Raw genomic sequence first — 18,544 nt, 5'->3', positions numbered from 1 at the left:
TTCATAATTTGGGGAAAGGCAGAGATGATGTTACCTGCACTGTTCCGGATTTGTGCTTGTTTTGTTATTTTATTTTTGATGTAGTATTTCTAGTACTTACGCTAAATCATGTACAATACCACAAGTTACTAACTGATCACTCATAACAAATTTTACTTTGCACAGGTTATGACCAAATGCAAGGCTTAAGCCCCTATGATGTGTGTGTTTCATTAAGAAAGTGAAACGACATACCTCTGAGTAGAGCAGATATCTGTGATTTTTCATGTTTCCATAGCAACATGTAATTTTTATTGAACTGCAGAATAAATAGGCAAATAAAACATGCATAAAATATTGATGGGTGTTTGGTCTACTGTCCAGGGACTTTAGTAACTTACAGTCACTATCGTTCCTTTTTAACTCATGTAGCCCATTTTTCTAATTACAGCATGTTTTTATTATGATTTCTTCATTCTTTATCAAATGAATAAAGTTGACTTTTTAATGTGGTTTTTGCACTCTGCTTTGAAGTATGCATATTGGAGAGAATTCTGACAAAGTAGTGTAAGCATAGAAAGAAAAAAAAGTTTTCTAAAATTTTCCAAGGAACTTATGTGATTGCCTTTGTCCTGGACTGAATTTCCAGTTTTGGCTAGTTTCTGCATGCTACTAACAGCGGTGACTTGTGTTCTGCATTTAAAATAGATACTACTGATGAGAAAACAACAAATACAAATAAAAATGAGCATGTTTGAGAAGGCAATTTCTTTATGAAAATAGGTATTCCGACAACGTTAGTTGGAAAGAAAAAAATAAATCGAATCAATTAAATTATTCATTTGAGCTTGAAAACTGGAAGAAATCTAAGGTGGAATTGATCTAACATCCACATATTTTACTGAAGCGGATCATTATAGTACTGTGTAGTCTGTGTCACTTCAGTCCAATAAACATTTATTAAGAATCAACTTTATCCTCAGCACTATGCCAATTATAAATAATAGGACTCTTAACCTTCAGTTACTGGCAACCTAATAGAGAAGTTATGGCAAAATAGAAAGAAAAAAAGCAACTTTTAAAGTCAGATGTAGTGTCTGGGAAAAAATAAAGCTATCCCTAATTACTTACAGCAAAACGAAATTCCATATTGATCATACAAAGCCTTGGAAAATGAAATAAAGTACTAAATTAAAACATTCATAAATATACAATATAAATAAATAAGAATTTATATAAATATGTAAGATATTTATATAATCTTAAGGTTAGAGAGGGAAAGCTCTTTCTACATATAACCAAATATCACATGCCATTTTAAAAATAATAAATACTATTATATAAATGTGAAAAAAATCCACATGGCAAAGAATACCATAAAAATATCAAAAAGCAAAGAGCAAATTGGGAAATAATTTTCCTACTCATATTACAGCTAAAAGACTAATTTTTAAAAGACACAGTACTTCTATAAATCAATAAGAAAAGTATCTGCACCATAATAGGAAATTGGACAAAAGAAAAGGAAATACAACAGACTCTTACACACTTGAAAAATGCTCAATTCCATTCTAAAGATAAATGCAAGTTAATGAAATGCCATTTTCACTCAGCACATTGGTAAAAATAAAGGGTTTTATAACCAACCTGTTAGCAAGGGTTTGAGCAGAAATTGTTGAAAGCATGAAAGGGTGGAAACATAATTTGTTATAATCTCCTTGGAGAACAATTTAGCAAAATAAGAAGCGCACATAATTCCATTTCTAAGACATTTTCACATATTGATAAAATGACATATGTAGGTTACTCATTGCAACATTGCTCCCTATATAAAAGTATGGGAAGCAACCTAAATCCCCATTAATAGATGACAGGTTAAATATCTTACAGTGCATTCTTACAATGGAATACTATACAGTCCCTAAAAGAATGAAGCAGCTCTGTTAGTAAAAAGAAGGAGTTGGGTCTAAAAATATTGTTAAATAAAATCAGCGAGGTGCAAAATAGTGTTATAGTATACTCCCATTTGCACAGAATAAAAGTGTATATACATACGCTGTAATTTGCATAGACTATCTTTAGAGGTACACACAAGAGAATTTGTTATCTCTGAAGAGAGGAATTTTTTTCCCTAAAATATAGAGATGGGATGACAAGTTTCTTACTACTCTCTATCCTTTCACGTGTTTTGAATTTTACCCAAGAATTTATTGTATCTATTTAATGAATGATTTAAAAAAAAATAGATGCTAATTTTAAGGCAATATGGAAGCAGGTACAGAAGAGTACAAAATTATTAGGGAAATTTTAAGCAACATACAAGCAGCCTGTGATGCCATTCAGAAAAGGTTTAACATCAACGGGTCTTGAGACAGATTTGAAGCTAAAATTGAGATGTGGAATTTCACAACTTAGTACTGTGAACTAAGTTGAGCAAAAACATACTCTTATGGTGCAAGCTTACCACTACATCATTCAAGCAAGTAAGAGATACGGATAAGGATGGGGTAAGAAGAGGGAGAGACTATAGAAATAAAGATAAGTGGTAAAAGAAGCAATGGGATTAAATTGAGTCTAGTTTACAGTGAGAGCAAGAGAATATATTTATAGATGCTCATAACAAATATTTGCATAACATTGTGAGAAGTACCATATTCTTAATGATTGTGCTGCAAAAAATACTTTTTTTGCATAAATTCTTAGGTGAGAAGTAGTGTGATGTATTAGAAAAGGCCATGAACCAGAATTCAGGAGACATTTAGTCTGGTTCCTGATCTGCCATTAATTAGCAATGTAACCTTGAAAAGGTCACATTGTGTCTCCAGGCCTCAATTATATTGTCTATAGCATAAGGGTGGGGGCATGCAATGGATTTATAATCCCACAATCATTTTTTTTTATCTGAATAACACTTTTTTTCCAAATGAAATGTGAGTGCAAACAAGTAAAACAGATAAAAGCACAGTAACTTTGTATAAAGCAGGGATGGGTGCCCCAGAGCCCTCCTGCACAGCATCTTTCTTTCCCATCACAGCCCTCTTTAATGTAGCAAAATCAAAGCCCTTGGAACTGCAAAGTTCAATTCAAAACTATTTTACTAGAGGACTACTGAGGTCCGTTTTCACAAGAACATTCTGTAATTCCAAGAAGCAATTGATTCACAGGCTTAATCATGTTGTGAAATTTCTATAGAAATATTTGCCAGAAAATGTGGGGGCTGAGGGACTATGCAGAGAAGAATCATTTCAAAAAAGACTAAGCATCTTGCCTATACTTAATGCCTCACCATGCACCCATATACAAAGCTGTCTAGGATGTCGTCCTATCCCTCTTCAATTCTCCAATTAAAAAAATCTGTTTAGGATTCTCTAGGCTGTTTGAATATGTGAGTTGATGTCTTTCATTTGCTGGGTAATTTTTTCATTGTCTTTCTTTTTTTCTTTCTGAGACTCCAGTTGCACAAATACCAGAATTTATGATTGTCTCACATGTCTGTTAGGCTCTTTTCAGTTCTTTCCATTCTTTTTTCTTGATGTGTTGCCCTTTGGGTATCTTTAGATGAGCAGGCTTCAGTTTACTAATCCTGTCTTCTACTGTGTCAATCCAATCTGCTATTAAACCCATCCACTGAGTTCCTAAATTCAGTTATTGTACTTTTCAGTGCTGAACTTTCCATTTAAATCACTTATCATAGATTGAAATACGTCTTTTGAAATTATCTTTCCCTGAGTATGTCCAATTTTTCTTCTATTTCCTTGAATGCATTAATCAATGCTATTTTAAAGTGCTTAATGGCTAATATCAGTATCTGGATTACTTGTGGGTTTCCTTCTATTGCCTATTTCTTTTCTCTTAGTTTTTGATTCTCGTCATTCCTCTTCTCATGTACAACCATTTTAAACTCTACGTCAGATATTGTTTGTAAAAAAAAAATGTGTAGGGGCTTCAAATGATGTTAACTTCCATAAGAGAAAGTTTTCCTTTCCTCTGTTTAGGCTCAGAGAGCAAAAATTCTCTAATTCAAAGCAGGAATTAATCTGGATTAGGGCTGGACTGCAGCTTTTGCATGGCTGTATCTAAATCAGTTAGATTCAGTTCTGCCTTTCAAATATTTCCAGTTTTGCTCTTTGAACTTTGACCTCATAAACTTCAAAATTTGGCATTGAGACACTGTGTTGGAGGTCCCTAAGCCTCCAACCTTATTTGTCACTCTCACCCAAATATCAAACAGAGTATCAGACAGTTTCTCTGTCCCTCAACACTATGTTTCTGGATTCTCAGCCACAGCTACATCTCGAATTAGTAAATACCCCGGTTACCAATTGCAGATCTTTGGTGCTAACCTACCACTCCCGCAAGGGTCCTCAGCCATCGTACAGCTTGATTTCAGGACATCTTCCCCGGGAGGTCTTCATTTCCTAAGTACTACAAAATCGTGGGGGGTTTCATGCTCCCTTTCAGAATCTTTTCGTCTATTTCTTTAGTCTCTCACACAGCCTGAGATTCAGTAAATCATGGAAGAAATGGACAATGTGTTGGAAGGCTCTCAAATCTCCAAATTGTAGTGCTCTGACTTCATTTGGCCACTAAAAACTCTGCTTTTTCTCCTTCTTTTCACTAGTGGCCCTCTGCTTGCACCAAAAACTCTCATCCCGGTACCTGTATGTCAAATGCTTCCAGGGAAAAACCTGTTTATCCCTTATCAACTCACCTTCTACCAGTTCTCTCTCTTGAATTTTAGCCCATCTGGCTTTTGTACTTTCACAGCCCTCTGATGCTTATAAAAATATGACTTTTATGACTCCTGCAATTTATCCAGCTTTGTCTAGTTGTCAGTGGGAGCATTTACCTGCAATAAACTATTACATCCTACTCAGAAGATCACAATTTAGATTTTGAGACCTTTAAATCTAAGCAACATGAGACAAATTTGTGTCTCTGTGTTATTCATATTATTATATATGAACAGCTGTTCTGAGAAAGTCTCTAAATAGTTTGTAAAAGCATGGCACATTCTCTGTTTATGTAATATAAGGCGCCATTAACAAATATTTTAATAACTCAGGGTAAAATTTTGTGATAGAAATACAACATTCCCTGGTAACTTTAATCAGGAAAAGCAGACTTTGTCTCAGACACATGGATACTTTTAAATTCTTTTCTAAGAATTATCACATAGGATAGCTAAAATTAGACTAAATTTAAAATTAGATCCTATTTTGCTAAGGTATAAAAATAACCATACAGTAATCACCAGAGGTATCCTATTTGGAAAAAAAAAAAGTAGTATTTTAAAATATTATCTTATTTCATGCTTTGAAATTCTAAGCCATTAATGTTGTTACCTCTTTTTTTTACAAACCCAGGAATATATCAACACTCATTTTGAAACATTTCTTCAGTGAACTCCAGGATATCCATCATGCTACAACTTTTAGAAAGCCTAGAGGGCTTAAGAAATTGTGTGTGTGTGTGTAAGAATGTTTAAGAAATGTATTTGATCCACGTACCTTGGATTACTTGGTATTTATTTTATTCTTACCTCTGCTCTTGATTTTCTTATGTTTTAATCAGAGTCATATTTGTAAAATAATTTAAAACTAGATTAAAATTTAACCTATAAAAGAGTTTCTTGAGAAATGAATTAACTCCCTCTGCCATTCTATTCTTTTATCTTGCTTTTTCACCTCTAAGGGCTTGTAATAAACTGCATGACCCACTGATGGCATTTTTGCATTTTTTTTCAGATAGTGGTTCTCTAAACTAATATTGTCTGATGTGTCATCACTGCATCAGAGTTATCTAAGTCAGATTATTAGACACATTCAGGTTCCTGGGCCCCACCTCAGGCAGGAATCACTTTTCAGGGTAAGTCAAAGAATCTGTAATCCACACTGATACATGCTAGAATTGAAAATCTTTGTCCAATGATTAGTCCATAAAAAGAACAGAGGGCAGCATCACCACTGACTACCATCCAATCAAAGAGCATTGCCCCGGTTCCCATTATAAGGCCCATAACTGCCTTCTCCATCAGCTCTAGTAAGGAAGCTACCTTATTGACCTCTTTTTCACTAACTATATTTATTTTATTTTATTTATTTATTTTTTTACATGGACAGGCACCGGGAACTGAACCCGGATCCTCTGGCATGGCAGGGAAGCATTCTTGCCTGCTGAACCACCGTGGCCCACCCCCACTAACTATATTGTACAATATTCCCTGGAGATGCTCTCATCAGCTACTCTTGCCAATTGTAGAGATTTCCCAAGAGGCTCTTCCAGATCTTATCTTCATCATTCCATATTTCTGGAAATCCAGTTATACTTGTATAAAGATCTTCACATTTGAATTTCACCCTTTGGGATCAAGCTTGAAGGAAAAGTCATCACCTACCATTGGGCATGTCATTTGCCAACTGAATATACAATGGCCTTTGATATTCCTGGTCTCCTTGCTGTCACTTGTGGTTAGAGTCACCCAGGCCTTACCAAGTGCAAAAGCTCAAGGCTCAGCCTGGTGAGAACTCAAGTGAGCCTGCTGAGTTCTCATCATTCCTTCAACTCTGGATAATCATAGGTAAGGGTTGAACATTGAAGATAGAAATAGAACTAAACCTCTCCACCTGGCACCCAGAGTAGGAAGTAAGACCACAGGACTTGATGTCAAACTGTTCAGAATCAATTTCTTGCTAAGGTTTGTGACCTTAGCCGAGTTACTTAACTTCATCAACCCTCCACGTCTCAATCTATAAACTGGATGAAAATAATAGTACCTGATACCTAAAAAAGTTTTAGGAAAGTTTTTCTTTCTTTTTTTTTTTTTTTTTGGCATAGGCAGGCACCAAGAATAAGAAAGTTTTTTATTGAAGTATACACAGTCAACAAAGTGCAAAGATCAATGAGGTTTTTTGAAAAAGTGACAACATGCCCATGTGTCCAGCACCAGATCAAGAAAAAATCTCAAAATTTCTCCTCTTACCTACTTCTGTTACTGCAGCTTCACCAAGGTTCACCACCCTTGTGATTTGTAGGATCATAGATTAGTTTTGTCCAATTTTTACTTTATATAAATAAAAACATATAATATGAACTCTTTTGTACCTGCCTTCATTCCCTTCATATTGTGTTTGGGAGGGCCACGTTGTTGTCATGTGCTGCTCTGGTTTGTTCATTATAATTGTTGCATAGTATTCCCTTTGATGAATATATCACAGTTTGTTGTCTACTCTACTTTTTATGGGCATTTGTTTAGTTTCCAGTTTCAGGGAAGTTTGAATATTTCTGCTATTGATATTCTTGTCCATGAATACTTACACAGTTAAATTGGTTATATACTTTGGAAAGAAACTACTGGATCATATAGTGTTCCAGTTTGCTAGCTGCCAGAATGCAATATACCAGAAATGGAATGGCTTTTAAAAAGGGAGATTTAATAAGTTGCTGGTTTACAGGCCATGGAGATATCCAAAAGCAAATCTATAGGAATGTCCGATCTGAGGCATCCAGGGAAAGATACCTTGGTTCAAGAAGGCCGATGAAGTTCAGGGTTTCTCTCCACTGGAAAGGTACATGGGGAACAGGGCGATGTCTACCAGCTTCCTCTCCAGGCCTCTTGCTTCATGAAGCTCCCGGTGGCCTTCTCCTTCATCTCCAAAGGTCGCTGGCTGGTGGACTCTGTGTTTCTCGCATCATTCTGTCATGGTTCTGTGGCTCTCTCCGAAGTGTCTCCTCTTTTCTATGAGTGCAGTAAACTAATCAAGACCCATGTAGAATGGGTGGAGTCACGACTCCAACTAATCATGTTTAATACCCACAGTTGATTGAGTCACGTCTCCATGGAAATAATTTAATCAAGCTTGCAACCTATAGTATAGCATAGGGATTAGAAGAAACAGCTGCCTTTACAAAATGAGGTTAGGATTAAAACATGGCTTTTCTAGGGTATAAAAATCCTTTCAAATCAGAACATAGGGTTTGTGTATATTAAACTTTAGTAAAAATGCAAAACAGTTTTTTCCAGAGTGGTTAAACCAATAGATGATTCTAGCTAACAGTATATAAGAGTTCCAGGTGTTCATATTATCACTATCTATAGGTTCTATCTGTCTTTTTCATTTTAGCCATTCTGGTGAGGATGGATGTTGCTTTGTGGTTTTACTTTTCTTTTCTTAATGACCAACGGAAAATGGCTGTTAGGAGAATTAAAAGCTCTAATCCACGTAAGATTCTTTGCACAGTGCCTGGCTCATTGCAAGTGCACAATAAAACCAGGCACTATTATTATACCTTTGTCTCTGTGATTGCAATGAATGATCACAGCATGCTCTAAATATTGCATATTCTGACATTTTTATAATCATTATTTTCCCCTTTTGAGTTGCTACAGCAAACAAAAATCCAGACAAGTAGACAAATCCTAAAAGAGAAGTTTATTTTAATGAGGAAAGGAAATATTTTTACAGCTATGTTTCTATTTTAACTAGTATAAGCAACCAAAGTTTATTTTATTGAGCACCACTGAATTAACGCAAATGAAATGTCACCTCATTAATCACCATTTATTGATTTACACCTCGCTAATGCAATCATTTAGGAAAGTAGCTGTTAGGTAATGGTGTCTCATTATAGTTCTTGTGTAATTTCCAGATAGGAATTATTATCAAGTATGTCAAGTGGGAATCCTGTGCACTGGGTGTGCGATTAAGCGAGCGCTCAAATAGTTGTGTAAAATACACCAGGGACATTTCCAACTAGCCAACAATGAATAACGTAGTTTTCCTTTGCCACACTTTAAAGGAAATTTTCCCTCTCATGTTTTATCATTTTGTCTTCAGTTAAGGAGGTACATAGCAACCATTTCTGGCGACGTTCTATTCATCTGACTACCTTCAGAAAAGAAAGATGAGCATGAATTGTGGCCAAGAAAGGAAGTAGAGGGCTCTGAAGACAGACAGCCCAACTATATAAGTGAAATGGCGTCCATTCTGGAATTTAGAACTAGGAATTATATGGCAGAGGCCACAAAATGGTCTTAAATTCTGAGCTGTCTAAACAGTGCCAGCAGGCAGGCATCAATCAGTGCTATCAGCATATGGACAAGAAAATTTATACCAACAAAGTAGCTTTTATTTTTTGAATTATTGAGCCATTGGTTGTTTCTTTTGCCTGAAATCTGGATTGGGAAGCACTAAAGACATATCCAGGCATATATATATATATATATGACATGTAAGTTAGAAAACAAATTCACTACTGTGGGATATAGCACAAACTAAATAAATTAAGAAATTTTTGTTTTTATCACTTCTGAGACCAGCAAAGGGTTTTGGATATTATTGCTTAACAAATATATTTTGGGTTGCACAATAAAGCAGCTCTTTGAATCACTTGATAAAGAACTGACCATAAACCCTAAATGTAATCTAACTCAATAGACATAGTAGTCATGGCCCAGGTATAATGTTGCATTTGGTTCTATGGTGGTTACAAGGACACATGTCTTCATAAGTTGAAATTATAACAAGCTGGGGAGAAAGTGTGATCAGAAGCAAATTTCCTTGAGCCTGTGTGGAGCTTGACTACATGATTTATAGCAACGGTTTTCAATAGAGATGATTTACCCCCAGGAGACATTTGGAAATGTCTGGGGACATGTTTGGTTGTCACAACTGGGGAAGAGAAGACTACTGCCCGGGATGTTGCTAAACAACTTACAATACACAGGACCGCTTATCACAACTACAAACTCTCTGGCCCCAAAATGCCAATAGTGTCAAGGGTGAGAAACCCTGATTTATAGCACTTAGTCTTATCCCCAGAGCTCAGAACAACATCTGCAACATAATAGGCTTTCAATAAATAATTATTAAAAATGATCATTAGCATAAAGTTGCTAACCTAATCAACAGGAAATTCTGTTTAAAATACAATAATCAAATGGGTGAATTATATGGTATATGAATTATATCTCAGTAAAAGTATTTTTTTTAATCTACAATAATCATTTCACTTTCCATGCAGTTTTTTCATATTTTCGCATAAGGTGCTTTTCTTTTTCTTAATTTGACAAAGTAAAAGGTTCATTCTTGTTTCATGGCCAAATTACTTTATTACAGGCTCTTACTCTATGATGGAATCACCAGGTCACCTAACAAGCCATTCTGTAGTAAAAGTTTCAACAGTGCCATCTTCTTCAATCTACAGAATTTCTATATGCCAGGCATTGCACTAAGTATTTTACATACATTTCATGTAAAGGAGAAAGAGGTTATGGGGTGGAGAGACGGACAGTCAACAAGACTTTTACTTTCTTTTCTCTCTCTCTCTCTCTCTCTCACTCCAGTGCACACGTATTAGGTCTTTTTCAATCTCTCTCTTTTTTATAATGTACAGGTATTACATTTACAATAAAACACGTTAATTTAGCCAACATTTATTGTCTGCTTGTTATGGATAAGCACTACTCTTCTAGGCATCTGAGCCTTATCCTTACCCTATAATTAATCTAGAAGCACTCTGAGGTATTGGATCATTGGTATCTGTTTTAGTTTGTAAAAGCTGCTAGATTGTTAATGAAATGAAATGGCTTTTCAAAGGAGATTTGTTAAGTTGCAAGTTCACAGTTTTAAGACTGTGAAAATGTCCAAATTAAGGCACCAACAAGAGGTTACCTTCACTTAAGAAAGGCTGATGCTGTCTGGAGCATCTTTGTCAGCTGGGAAGGCACCTGACAATGTCTGTTAGCTTTCTCCCCCAGCTTATTGTTACATAAGACTTCCCCTTATGTATCAGGGGCATTTTCCTTCTTCATCATCAAAGGTCTCTGACTATGTGGGCTCTGAAGCTTTTTCCAAAATGGTTCCCTCTAAAAGGGCTCCAGTAAGCCACGCCACCTTGAATGGGTGGATTACCTCTCCATGGAAACCACCTAATCAAAAGGTCCCACCCACAGCTGGGTGGGTCACATCTCCATGGAAATAATCAGAAAGATCTCACCCAACAATACTGACAAGGATTAAAGAGCATGGCTTTTCTGGGATACATGACAGTTTCAAACTGACGCGGTCAGTATCCAAGCCCTATGAGGGAGTGAGCTGATAAGAGCCAGGACTAAGGGAGTCGTCTCGAGAATTCAAGGGAAAGGAATGACCTTTCATCTGTAATGACCCTTACAGATTCTAGTATACAGGTTGCTCCCATTTTCCCCTCCACAGCAGTATTTTGGTGAAGGTCTGGAGGGTAAAATCAAGTTCACATGGTCAGTTCACAGGAGAGAGAACCATTTCCGGAAAACAAGGAGGGCTGAGAAGATTTTTTTTTAAGAATCTCTTGAGGTCACTGCTCCTGTTTGACTATAATATGACTATTTATTCATATAATACTTTCCACAGATTCTGATTTTTATGGCACCATAAAATAAGATTTTCAAAAACTTGGTGGTGGGTAACATAATGCTATCAATGACACTATTAATTAATGAAGAATTCTACTTAGTGAGGGAGAGCATCATATTTTTCTGAAAATGAATCTTGAGAGCTTCCTTGATTATACTGTGATTCTGCTTCCATTATCATTTAGAGATTGAGGCATGAGATGGGTCTGGTGATTATAATGATTTAGGAGGAGAAATAATATGTCAGAACTATGAGAGATTCTATAATTTCATGGTCTATAGCATAAAAAAATACATCACATCACTAGATCCGGGTGTGTTGTATTTTAATATTGGCTGTTGTGAGACTTTGTACAATATACCTGCTTGCAAGATTTTTCTGAACTCCCCTGACATCAATGACATGTGTATTATAGTTACTAATGAAGAGACGATAATATAGTTTTATTTGAAATTTCTTTAGGGTCTAGGCCATAATGGCACATACGGGGAGGGGGAATACATTACTCATTATTTCCTAGAAATTATTCATGATTTTGTCTAACAATATTATGGACCCTGGACTCTGTGGATGCCTTCAATTGTGCTGAACGGAATGGCCCAACTCCCAAATGCGGTTAGCCATATGGAGCACATTATAGCACTGATCTGAAACCTGCCATAAAGAGTGTTTCACTTTCTGGGGCAATTGCAGGTTCTGCCAAGGCAGGGTTCTCCAACTGTTTGGGCCATAACCTCTCTAAATATTTAAGTTATCCCAATATCTCCACTTGAAGATTTTGGTTTTTAATGTTCAGCACTTCAACCATTAAAATGATAACCAAAATAATCTAGATACTTTCCACTATTTTACTTCATGATGAGTAGTAAAACAAGAGGGTAACTGAATTTTCAGTTCCTCTCTCTATATTTTATGTATGTTTAAGTGAATAAAATATATAAATGACCAATTATTTTCTTCAGGCATTGGCTTTCAGAGAAGTGGAGTTACATGAATTTTATTTTTTTTAGTTTTTTGCTTTGAAATTTTCAAAATCACATTTCAATGAAATTTAAGATACATTGATTGTATAATGCACCATTATTTTATGTACTATCACCAGTTGTAAGACTAATCCCAATTTTGAGACTGTGGAAATAAATGTATCTTAGAATCACAGAAATTTAGTCATTGCAAAGTGATGCATGTTGGGAAAATAGCAAACAATGCCCATATACGTCACTATTCCTCACACCTTTTGGAAATCTCTGTAAGCAATTTGTTTTGCATCCCCTATAACTGCATATACAGCTGTTTATGAGATAGAATCATTCAATATATTTTATATTTCAACTAGCTTTTTTCATTCAACTATGTAGCATGGCTACTATTGCATACCAGGTGTCTCATTTTTTTTTAAATGACTACATGATATTCAGAAGTGCCTTTCTATCTTTGGGCTAGAAGTTCCAAACTGTAACCCACAATCCACTGTTTTAAATGTCAAGAAACTTCAAATACATTCCTGATATCTGGCTTCTCTTCAAAATCAGAAGCTAAGGGTAATGGTTTTGCATGGTGACAGTTGGCTACACCAAGTAGGGACAGGCACCCCGCTTGGAGAACACTCCCTTCCTCCAGTTCTTCATTTCCTCTACACCCCCCTAGTCCCAACACACAACCTATGCCTCTCATTTACGTATCCACTTGGCCCCAAAAGATACTTGGTTTGCAACCTTTGCTTTAAACACTTGGAGCAAAAATTATTGCCCTACACAGAAAAGCCTTTTTCTTGTGTTTCTGTTCACTACGAATATTTAATAATTTAATAATTTCTCACTGTCTGCCACTTCCAACACTAGTTTTTACTCCTGCCAAACATTTAGGTATCTGATTGAAACGTTTTCAATCTCCTCTTTCCTAAAGCCACAATTAGAGGAGTTATCCTTCCCGTTTAATGGGGCCTAGTCATTTGAGTATTTATCCCTATCATGCGCATCTAATTTGATTATCACAGACCCAAATATACACATCGCCATGGGATTTCTTCATTAAACGTCTTTCCGATTCCCAAAAAGTAAACGTTTCCTGTTATAATGGACCATTATTCCTGTTTTGCCCCTGCAATCCAAACCGACCACTTCTTTAGTGGTGGCTTCCCTAGGGCTTAAGAGCTGAACGTGTCCTTTTCTCTCTACCATTTCTTTAGTTAGCAAAAACATTATAAAAATGTTTGAACAAGTCTCAAGAATAGAAAGAGATCTGGTGTTCCATTTGCTGATGTGACCCATTTCTGGTGTTATGAGTTGTCTAGAGTTGATATAATTAGTCATACTAAACAGGAAACTGCAATTCTTCTTTTTTGACTTGCTTCTATTACTATTTTATCATTTACACAAATTCCATGGAGAGCTTCTTGGTATGACCAATGAATTTTGAATGTGTGATTAAGTACAAAATAGATAATACAAAAACCTAAATATGTAATCTCTCTATTTTCAAAAGACATACACATTTATATTCTCCTTCAACCCTGAAGTAGAAAAATAAAATACACAGCACCAAATTCAGTGAAATATGTGAATATCAAGCAATGAAGATCATAAAGAATTTATTTCAGAGAACTAGTTTACATATGTCACAACTAGAAAAAAGGCTCTTTCTGTGCCACTTTCTCTCTTTTTGTGTATGCGCGCCTGTAATGTCATGTCAGTTGCCGTAGTCAGCGAGTGTTGTTCCCCTGAGGAATGATACGGTAGGACTAAGAAGGACAACTTCCACTAAGGGACTGAACTATAATGGTGTTATCTCTTTAAAACACCCACGTCCCTTAGGCAGACCTCCTCCCACGGGGAGGCGGGAAGGCAGAGCTTCCTAGGGGGACTGCTATTGGATTGTGTTCTCTATAAAATAAAATAGATGCAAAGATGTATAAACTAGGATCTTTTCCAGCCGAACTCTTAAAGGAGCATGTTATTTCCCAAGGCTTCCATGCAAGTGAGGTTCTTTGGACTGTTACAGAGCTCGAAACCAGCACGGATATTCTGTAAACTCTAGGACTGTGATGAGTAATGGGCAGCCAGGATAAGCCAATTGTGTGGAAACCAATGGGATGCCTCCACATTTCAAAAAATCCTTAAAACATCATGAATCAAAGTGGAAGATTGAAGACATGAAACAATATTACTTTACCCTGATTATGTAGCATGGGCTTGATGACTACATCTAAATTTCTGATTTAAAAATAATGCATATTTAGTAGAGAAAATTTTTTAAATATAAATAAATAAAAACTAAAGTTTCCAGAATGGCAACATCCAGAAATAATCTCTGCTAACATTTTTATGTGTGTTAGTTCTAGGTAGTTGTTGTTGGTTTTTTTTTTGATATTTTTAAAATTGTTTAAATTCTATTACATATAAATTTTAGATCTTGGCTTTTTTTTTCCCCATTATTTTAACACATACACACAAACACATGCAACACACACATACAATAGTATATACCACAACCATTTTCCCTCAATTAAAAAAAAATTCTGATAGTATAATTTAATGGCATCATAATATCCTAATGTGTGAACATTATAAAATTTACCAAACCATTCTCCTATTGTTGATCATTTAGTTTGTTTTCATCTTTTGCTACTATAAATAACCATAGCTCAACACATTTGCGGTGATTCTTTTTGAAAGAAACAAGTGGGCAAAAGGTATAAAATGCTTAAGACTCCACAGACATATTGTCAAGTTCTTTGACAAAAGGATTATTACCATCTTACCTGCAGTGAATGAGTCCCAATTTCAATCCAGCCGCACTGGCACTGGGTAGCCGTATTTTCCAAACATTTACTTTGATAAGTAAAATTGGTATCTCATCGTTGCTTGAACGAACACTGCCTTTATTCCTGGTGAGGATGAATATTTTTTCATGTGAGCATTTGCTTTTGTGGGAATCTTATCTTACTCTAAATTGCTGCAGGCAAGTGTAGCCTTACACAGACAATGTTGCCTATGCTTATTTGAACATCAACCTCATTTAAAAAAAATGCTTTTCAACTTGTAAAGTGCTATCACATATATAATTACCCGATTGGAGTCTTAAAGCAATCTTTTGACGTAGCTAAGAACAGGTACCATTTTCTAATTTAAAAAAAGGAGATATGTGAGGTTAGAAAAATCCCATAACTTGCCTGAGTTAATTCAGTTAGCAAGCTGAATAGGTGTTTTTGTTTTGTACAACAGTTTGCACAAATTGAGGTTTAATTAAAGAAAAAGGCAAGGAAGCCAGTAAGGGTTGCTGTTTAATGTCCATCACTTGCCTCCCCAAATAGAGAATGAGGTTATAATAAGGGATCAAGGAAAAGGCTAGTATTATTTTTTATGTGGTGTCTGGAATGCTCCTATTCTAAGCCAGACTGAAGTTTTAAACAGGAGAAAGAAAAGTAGATAAGTAGGAGAGCTGCTTGCTAACTATGGCCTCAGAAAGTGTTAATCTTAAGTGGTCATGGGTTTAAACTCAAGCAAAAGTAGAAATATTTAGAAGACATGTAGAGGGTAAGCAATATATTTTTAACATTATTCGATATAATTTTTTTATTTGACACATACATTTACAGAAGAATCATGCACAAAATACAGAGTTCCCATATACAGAAGCCTTACCATCTTGCATTAGTATGGTACCTTTGCTACAATTGATGAAAAAAATATTATCTTGTACTCCATAATTTAAAAAAGGGTTTGTTGTTTATACTGTACAGTCATATGGCTTTCACCTTTTATTTTTATTCTGGTAACATATATACAACCTAAAATTTCCCCTTTTAACCACATACAATTATATAATTCAGTGTTGTGAATTAATTCACAATGCTGTGCTACCATCACCAACTTTTCTATCATCCCAAACAGAAATTCTGTACCAATAAGCATTAATTCCCCATTCCCTACCTCTACCCTGGCCCCTGGTAATCTATATTCTAGTTTCTGACACTATGAATGTCCTTATTCAAATTGTTTCATATCAGTGACATAATACAATATTTGATTTTTGTGTCTAGCTTATTTCACGCAACATAATGTCCTCAAGCTTCATCCATGTTGTTGTATGTATCAGAATTTCATTCTTTTTCGACTACATAATATTCCATTGCATATTTATACCACATTTTGTATTTATACCACATTTCCTTCTGCTTTAGATACCTTTTCTTTCTTTTTTCTTTTTTTCCCTGAATTATGCTGGCTAGAATTTCCAGTAAAATGTTGATAAACATTTTGTTTATCCATTTGTTGGTGGATGGACACTGGTTTGTTTCCATCTTTTGGTATTGTGAATAATACTTCTATGAACATTAGTGTGTAAATATCTGTTCAAGTCCCTGTTTTCAAATCTTTGGTGTAAATACCCAGAAGTGGGATTCTCTGGTCATATGGTAATTCTATACTTAACTTTATAAAGTACTGCTAAACTGTGTCCTGCTGTGGCTGCACTATTTTATATTCCCAGCTAGAATGAAGGAGTGTTTCTGTTCCTCACGTCCTTTCCAACACTTGCTCTTTTCCATTTACAGGAACCATTCTAGTCGATGTGAAATGGTAGCTCATCATGATTTTTATTTGAATGTCCCTAATTGCTAATGATATTGAGCATCTTTTCATGTGCTTTTTGGTCATTTGCATATCTTTTTGGGAGAGATCTATTCAAGTCTCTTGCTCATTTTTTTTGAATGGGTTGTCTTTTTTTATAGTTGAGTTGTAGGTTTTCTTTATAAACTCTGGATATTAAACCTTTATTAGATATATGGTTTCCAAATATTTTCTCCTACTTGCTAGGTTGTCTTTTTCTTTTCTTTTCTTTTTTCACATGGCAGGCACTGGTGATCTAACCTGGGTCTCCGGCATGGCAGGGGAGAACTCTGCCTGGTGAGATACGCTGTCTTTTTACTTTCATGATGAAGTGCTCTGATGTACAAAAGGTTTTCATTTCATGAGGTCCCATTTATCTGTGTTTTTTTCCCTTTGCTGCTCATGCAAAGGTATAAAGTCTAAAAACATTGCCTGACACAAGGTCCTGAAGATGCTTCCTTATGTTGACTTCTAGACTTTTATAATTTTAGTTCCTATATTTAGGTCTTTGATGATCTATTTTGAGTTAATTTTTGTATATCATGTGAGGTAGAGGTGCATCTTCATTCTTTTACATCTGGATATGTAGTTTGCTCAGCACCATTTGTTGAAGCTTTGCTTTCCTGAATGAATGGACATGGCATCCTTGGCAAAAACCAATTGGCCACAGAGGCAAGGGTTGATTTCTGAGCTTTCAATTAAATTCCACTGGTCTATGTGTCTGTCCCTATGCCAAAATCATGATGTTTTGATTGTAGCTTTGATTGTGGTTTTGTAATATGTTTTAAAATCTGGAATTGTGGCTTGTCCAAATTAGTTCCTTTTCAAGATGGCTTTTGCTATTTTGGAACCCTTACCCTTCCTTATGAATTTGATGATTGGGTTTTCTGTTTCTGCAAAGAAGAAATCTTGATTGGGATTATATTGAATCTGTAAACTGCTTTGAGTAGAATTGACATCATAGCAATATTTGGTCTTCCAATTCCTGAGCATGGAATGTCCTTCCATTTATTTAGGCTTTCTTTGATTTTTTTTTTTTTTTTTAGCAATATTTTGTAGTTTTCCACCTACATGTCCTTTACATCTTTGGTTAAAATTTATTCATAGATATTTGATATTTTTAGTTGCTATTGCAGATAGAATTTTTTTTCTTGATTCTCTCTTTAAATTGTTCATGACTAATGTAATACTGATTACATTAGAAACTACTGATTTTGGAGTGTTGATGTTGTGCCCTGCCACTTTGCTGAATTTGTTTATTAGCTACAGTAGCATTTCTGTGGGTTTTTCAGGATTTTCTACAAACAGAATGTCATTTGCAATAGGAAGAATTTGACTTCTTTCCTTCTACTTAAGATACTTTTTCTTTCTTTCTTTCTATCTTCCTGAATTATTCTGGCTAGTGCTTCCAGTAAAATGTTGAAAAACAGTGGGCATCCATATCTTGTTCCTGATCATGCAGGAAAAGATTTCATTCTTTCACAATTCAGTATGATGCTAGAAGTGAATTTTTCATATGCGGCTTTTATCGTCTTGAGGAAGTTTCCTTTTCTTCCTAGT

The sequence above is a fragment of the Tamandua tetradactyla genome, chromosome 15, assembly GCF_023851605.1.
Source record: "Tamandua tetradactyla isolate mTamTet1 chromosome 15, mTamTet1.pri, whole genome shotgun sequence".
NCBI classification, from domain to species: domain Eukaryota; kingdom Metazoa; phylum Chordata; class Mammalia; order Pilosa; family Myrmecophagidae; genus Tamandua; species Tamandua tetradactyla.
This window is presented reverse-complemented; position numbering follows the sequence as displayed.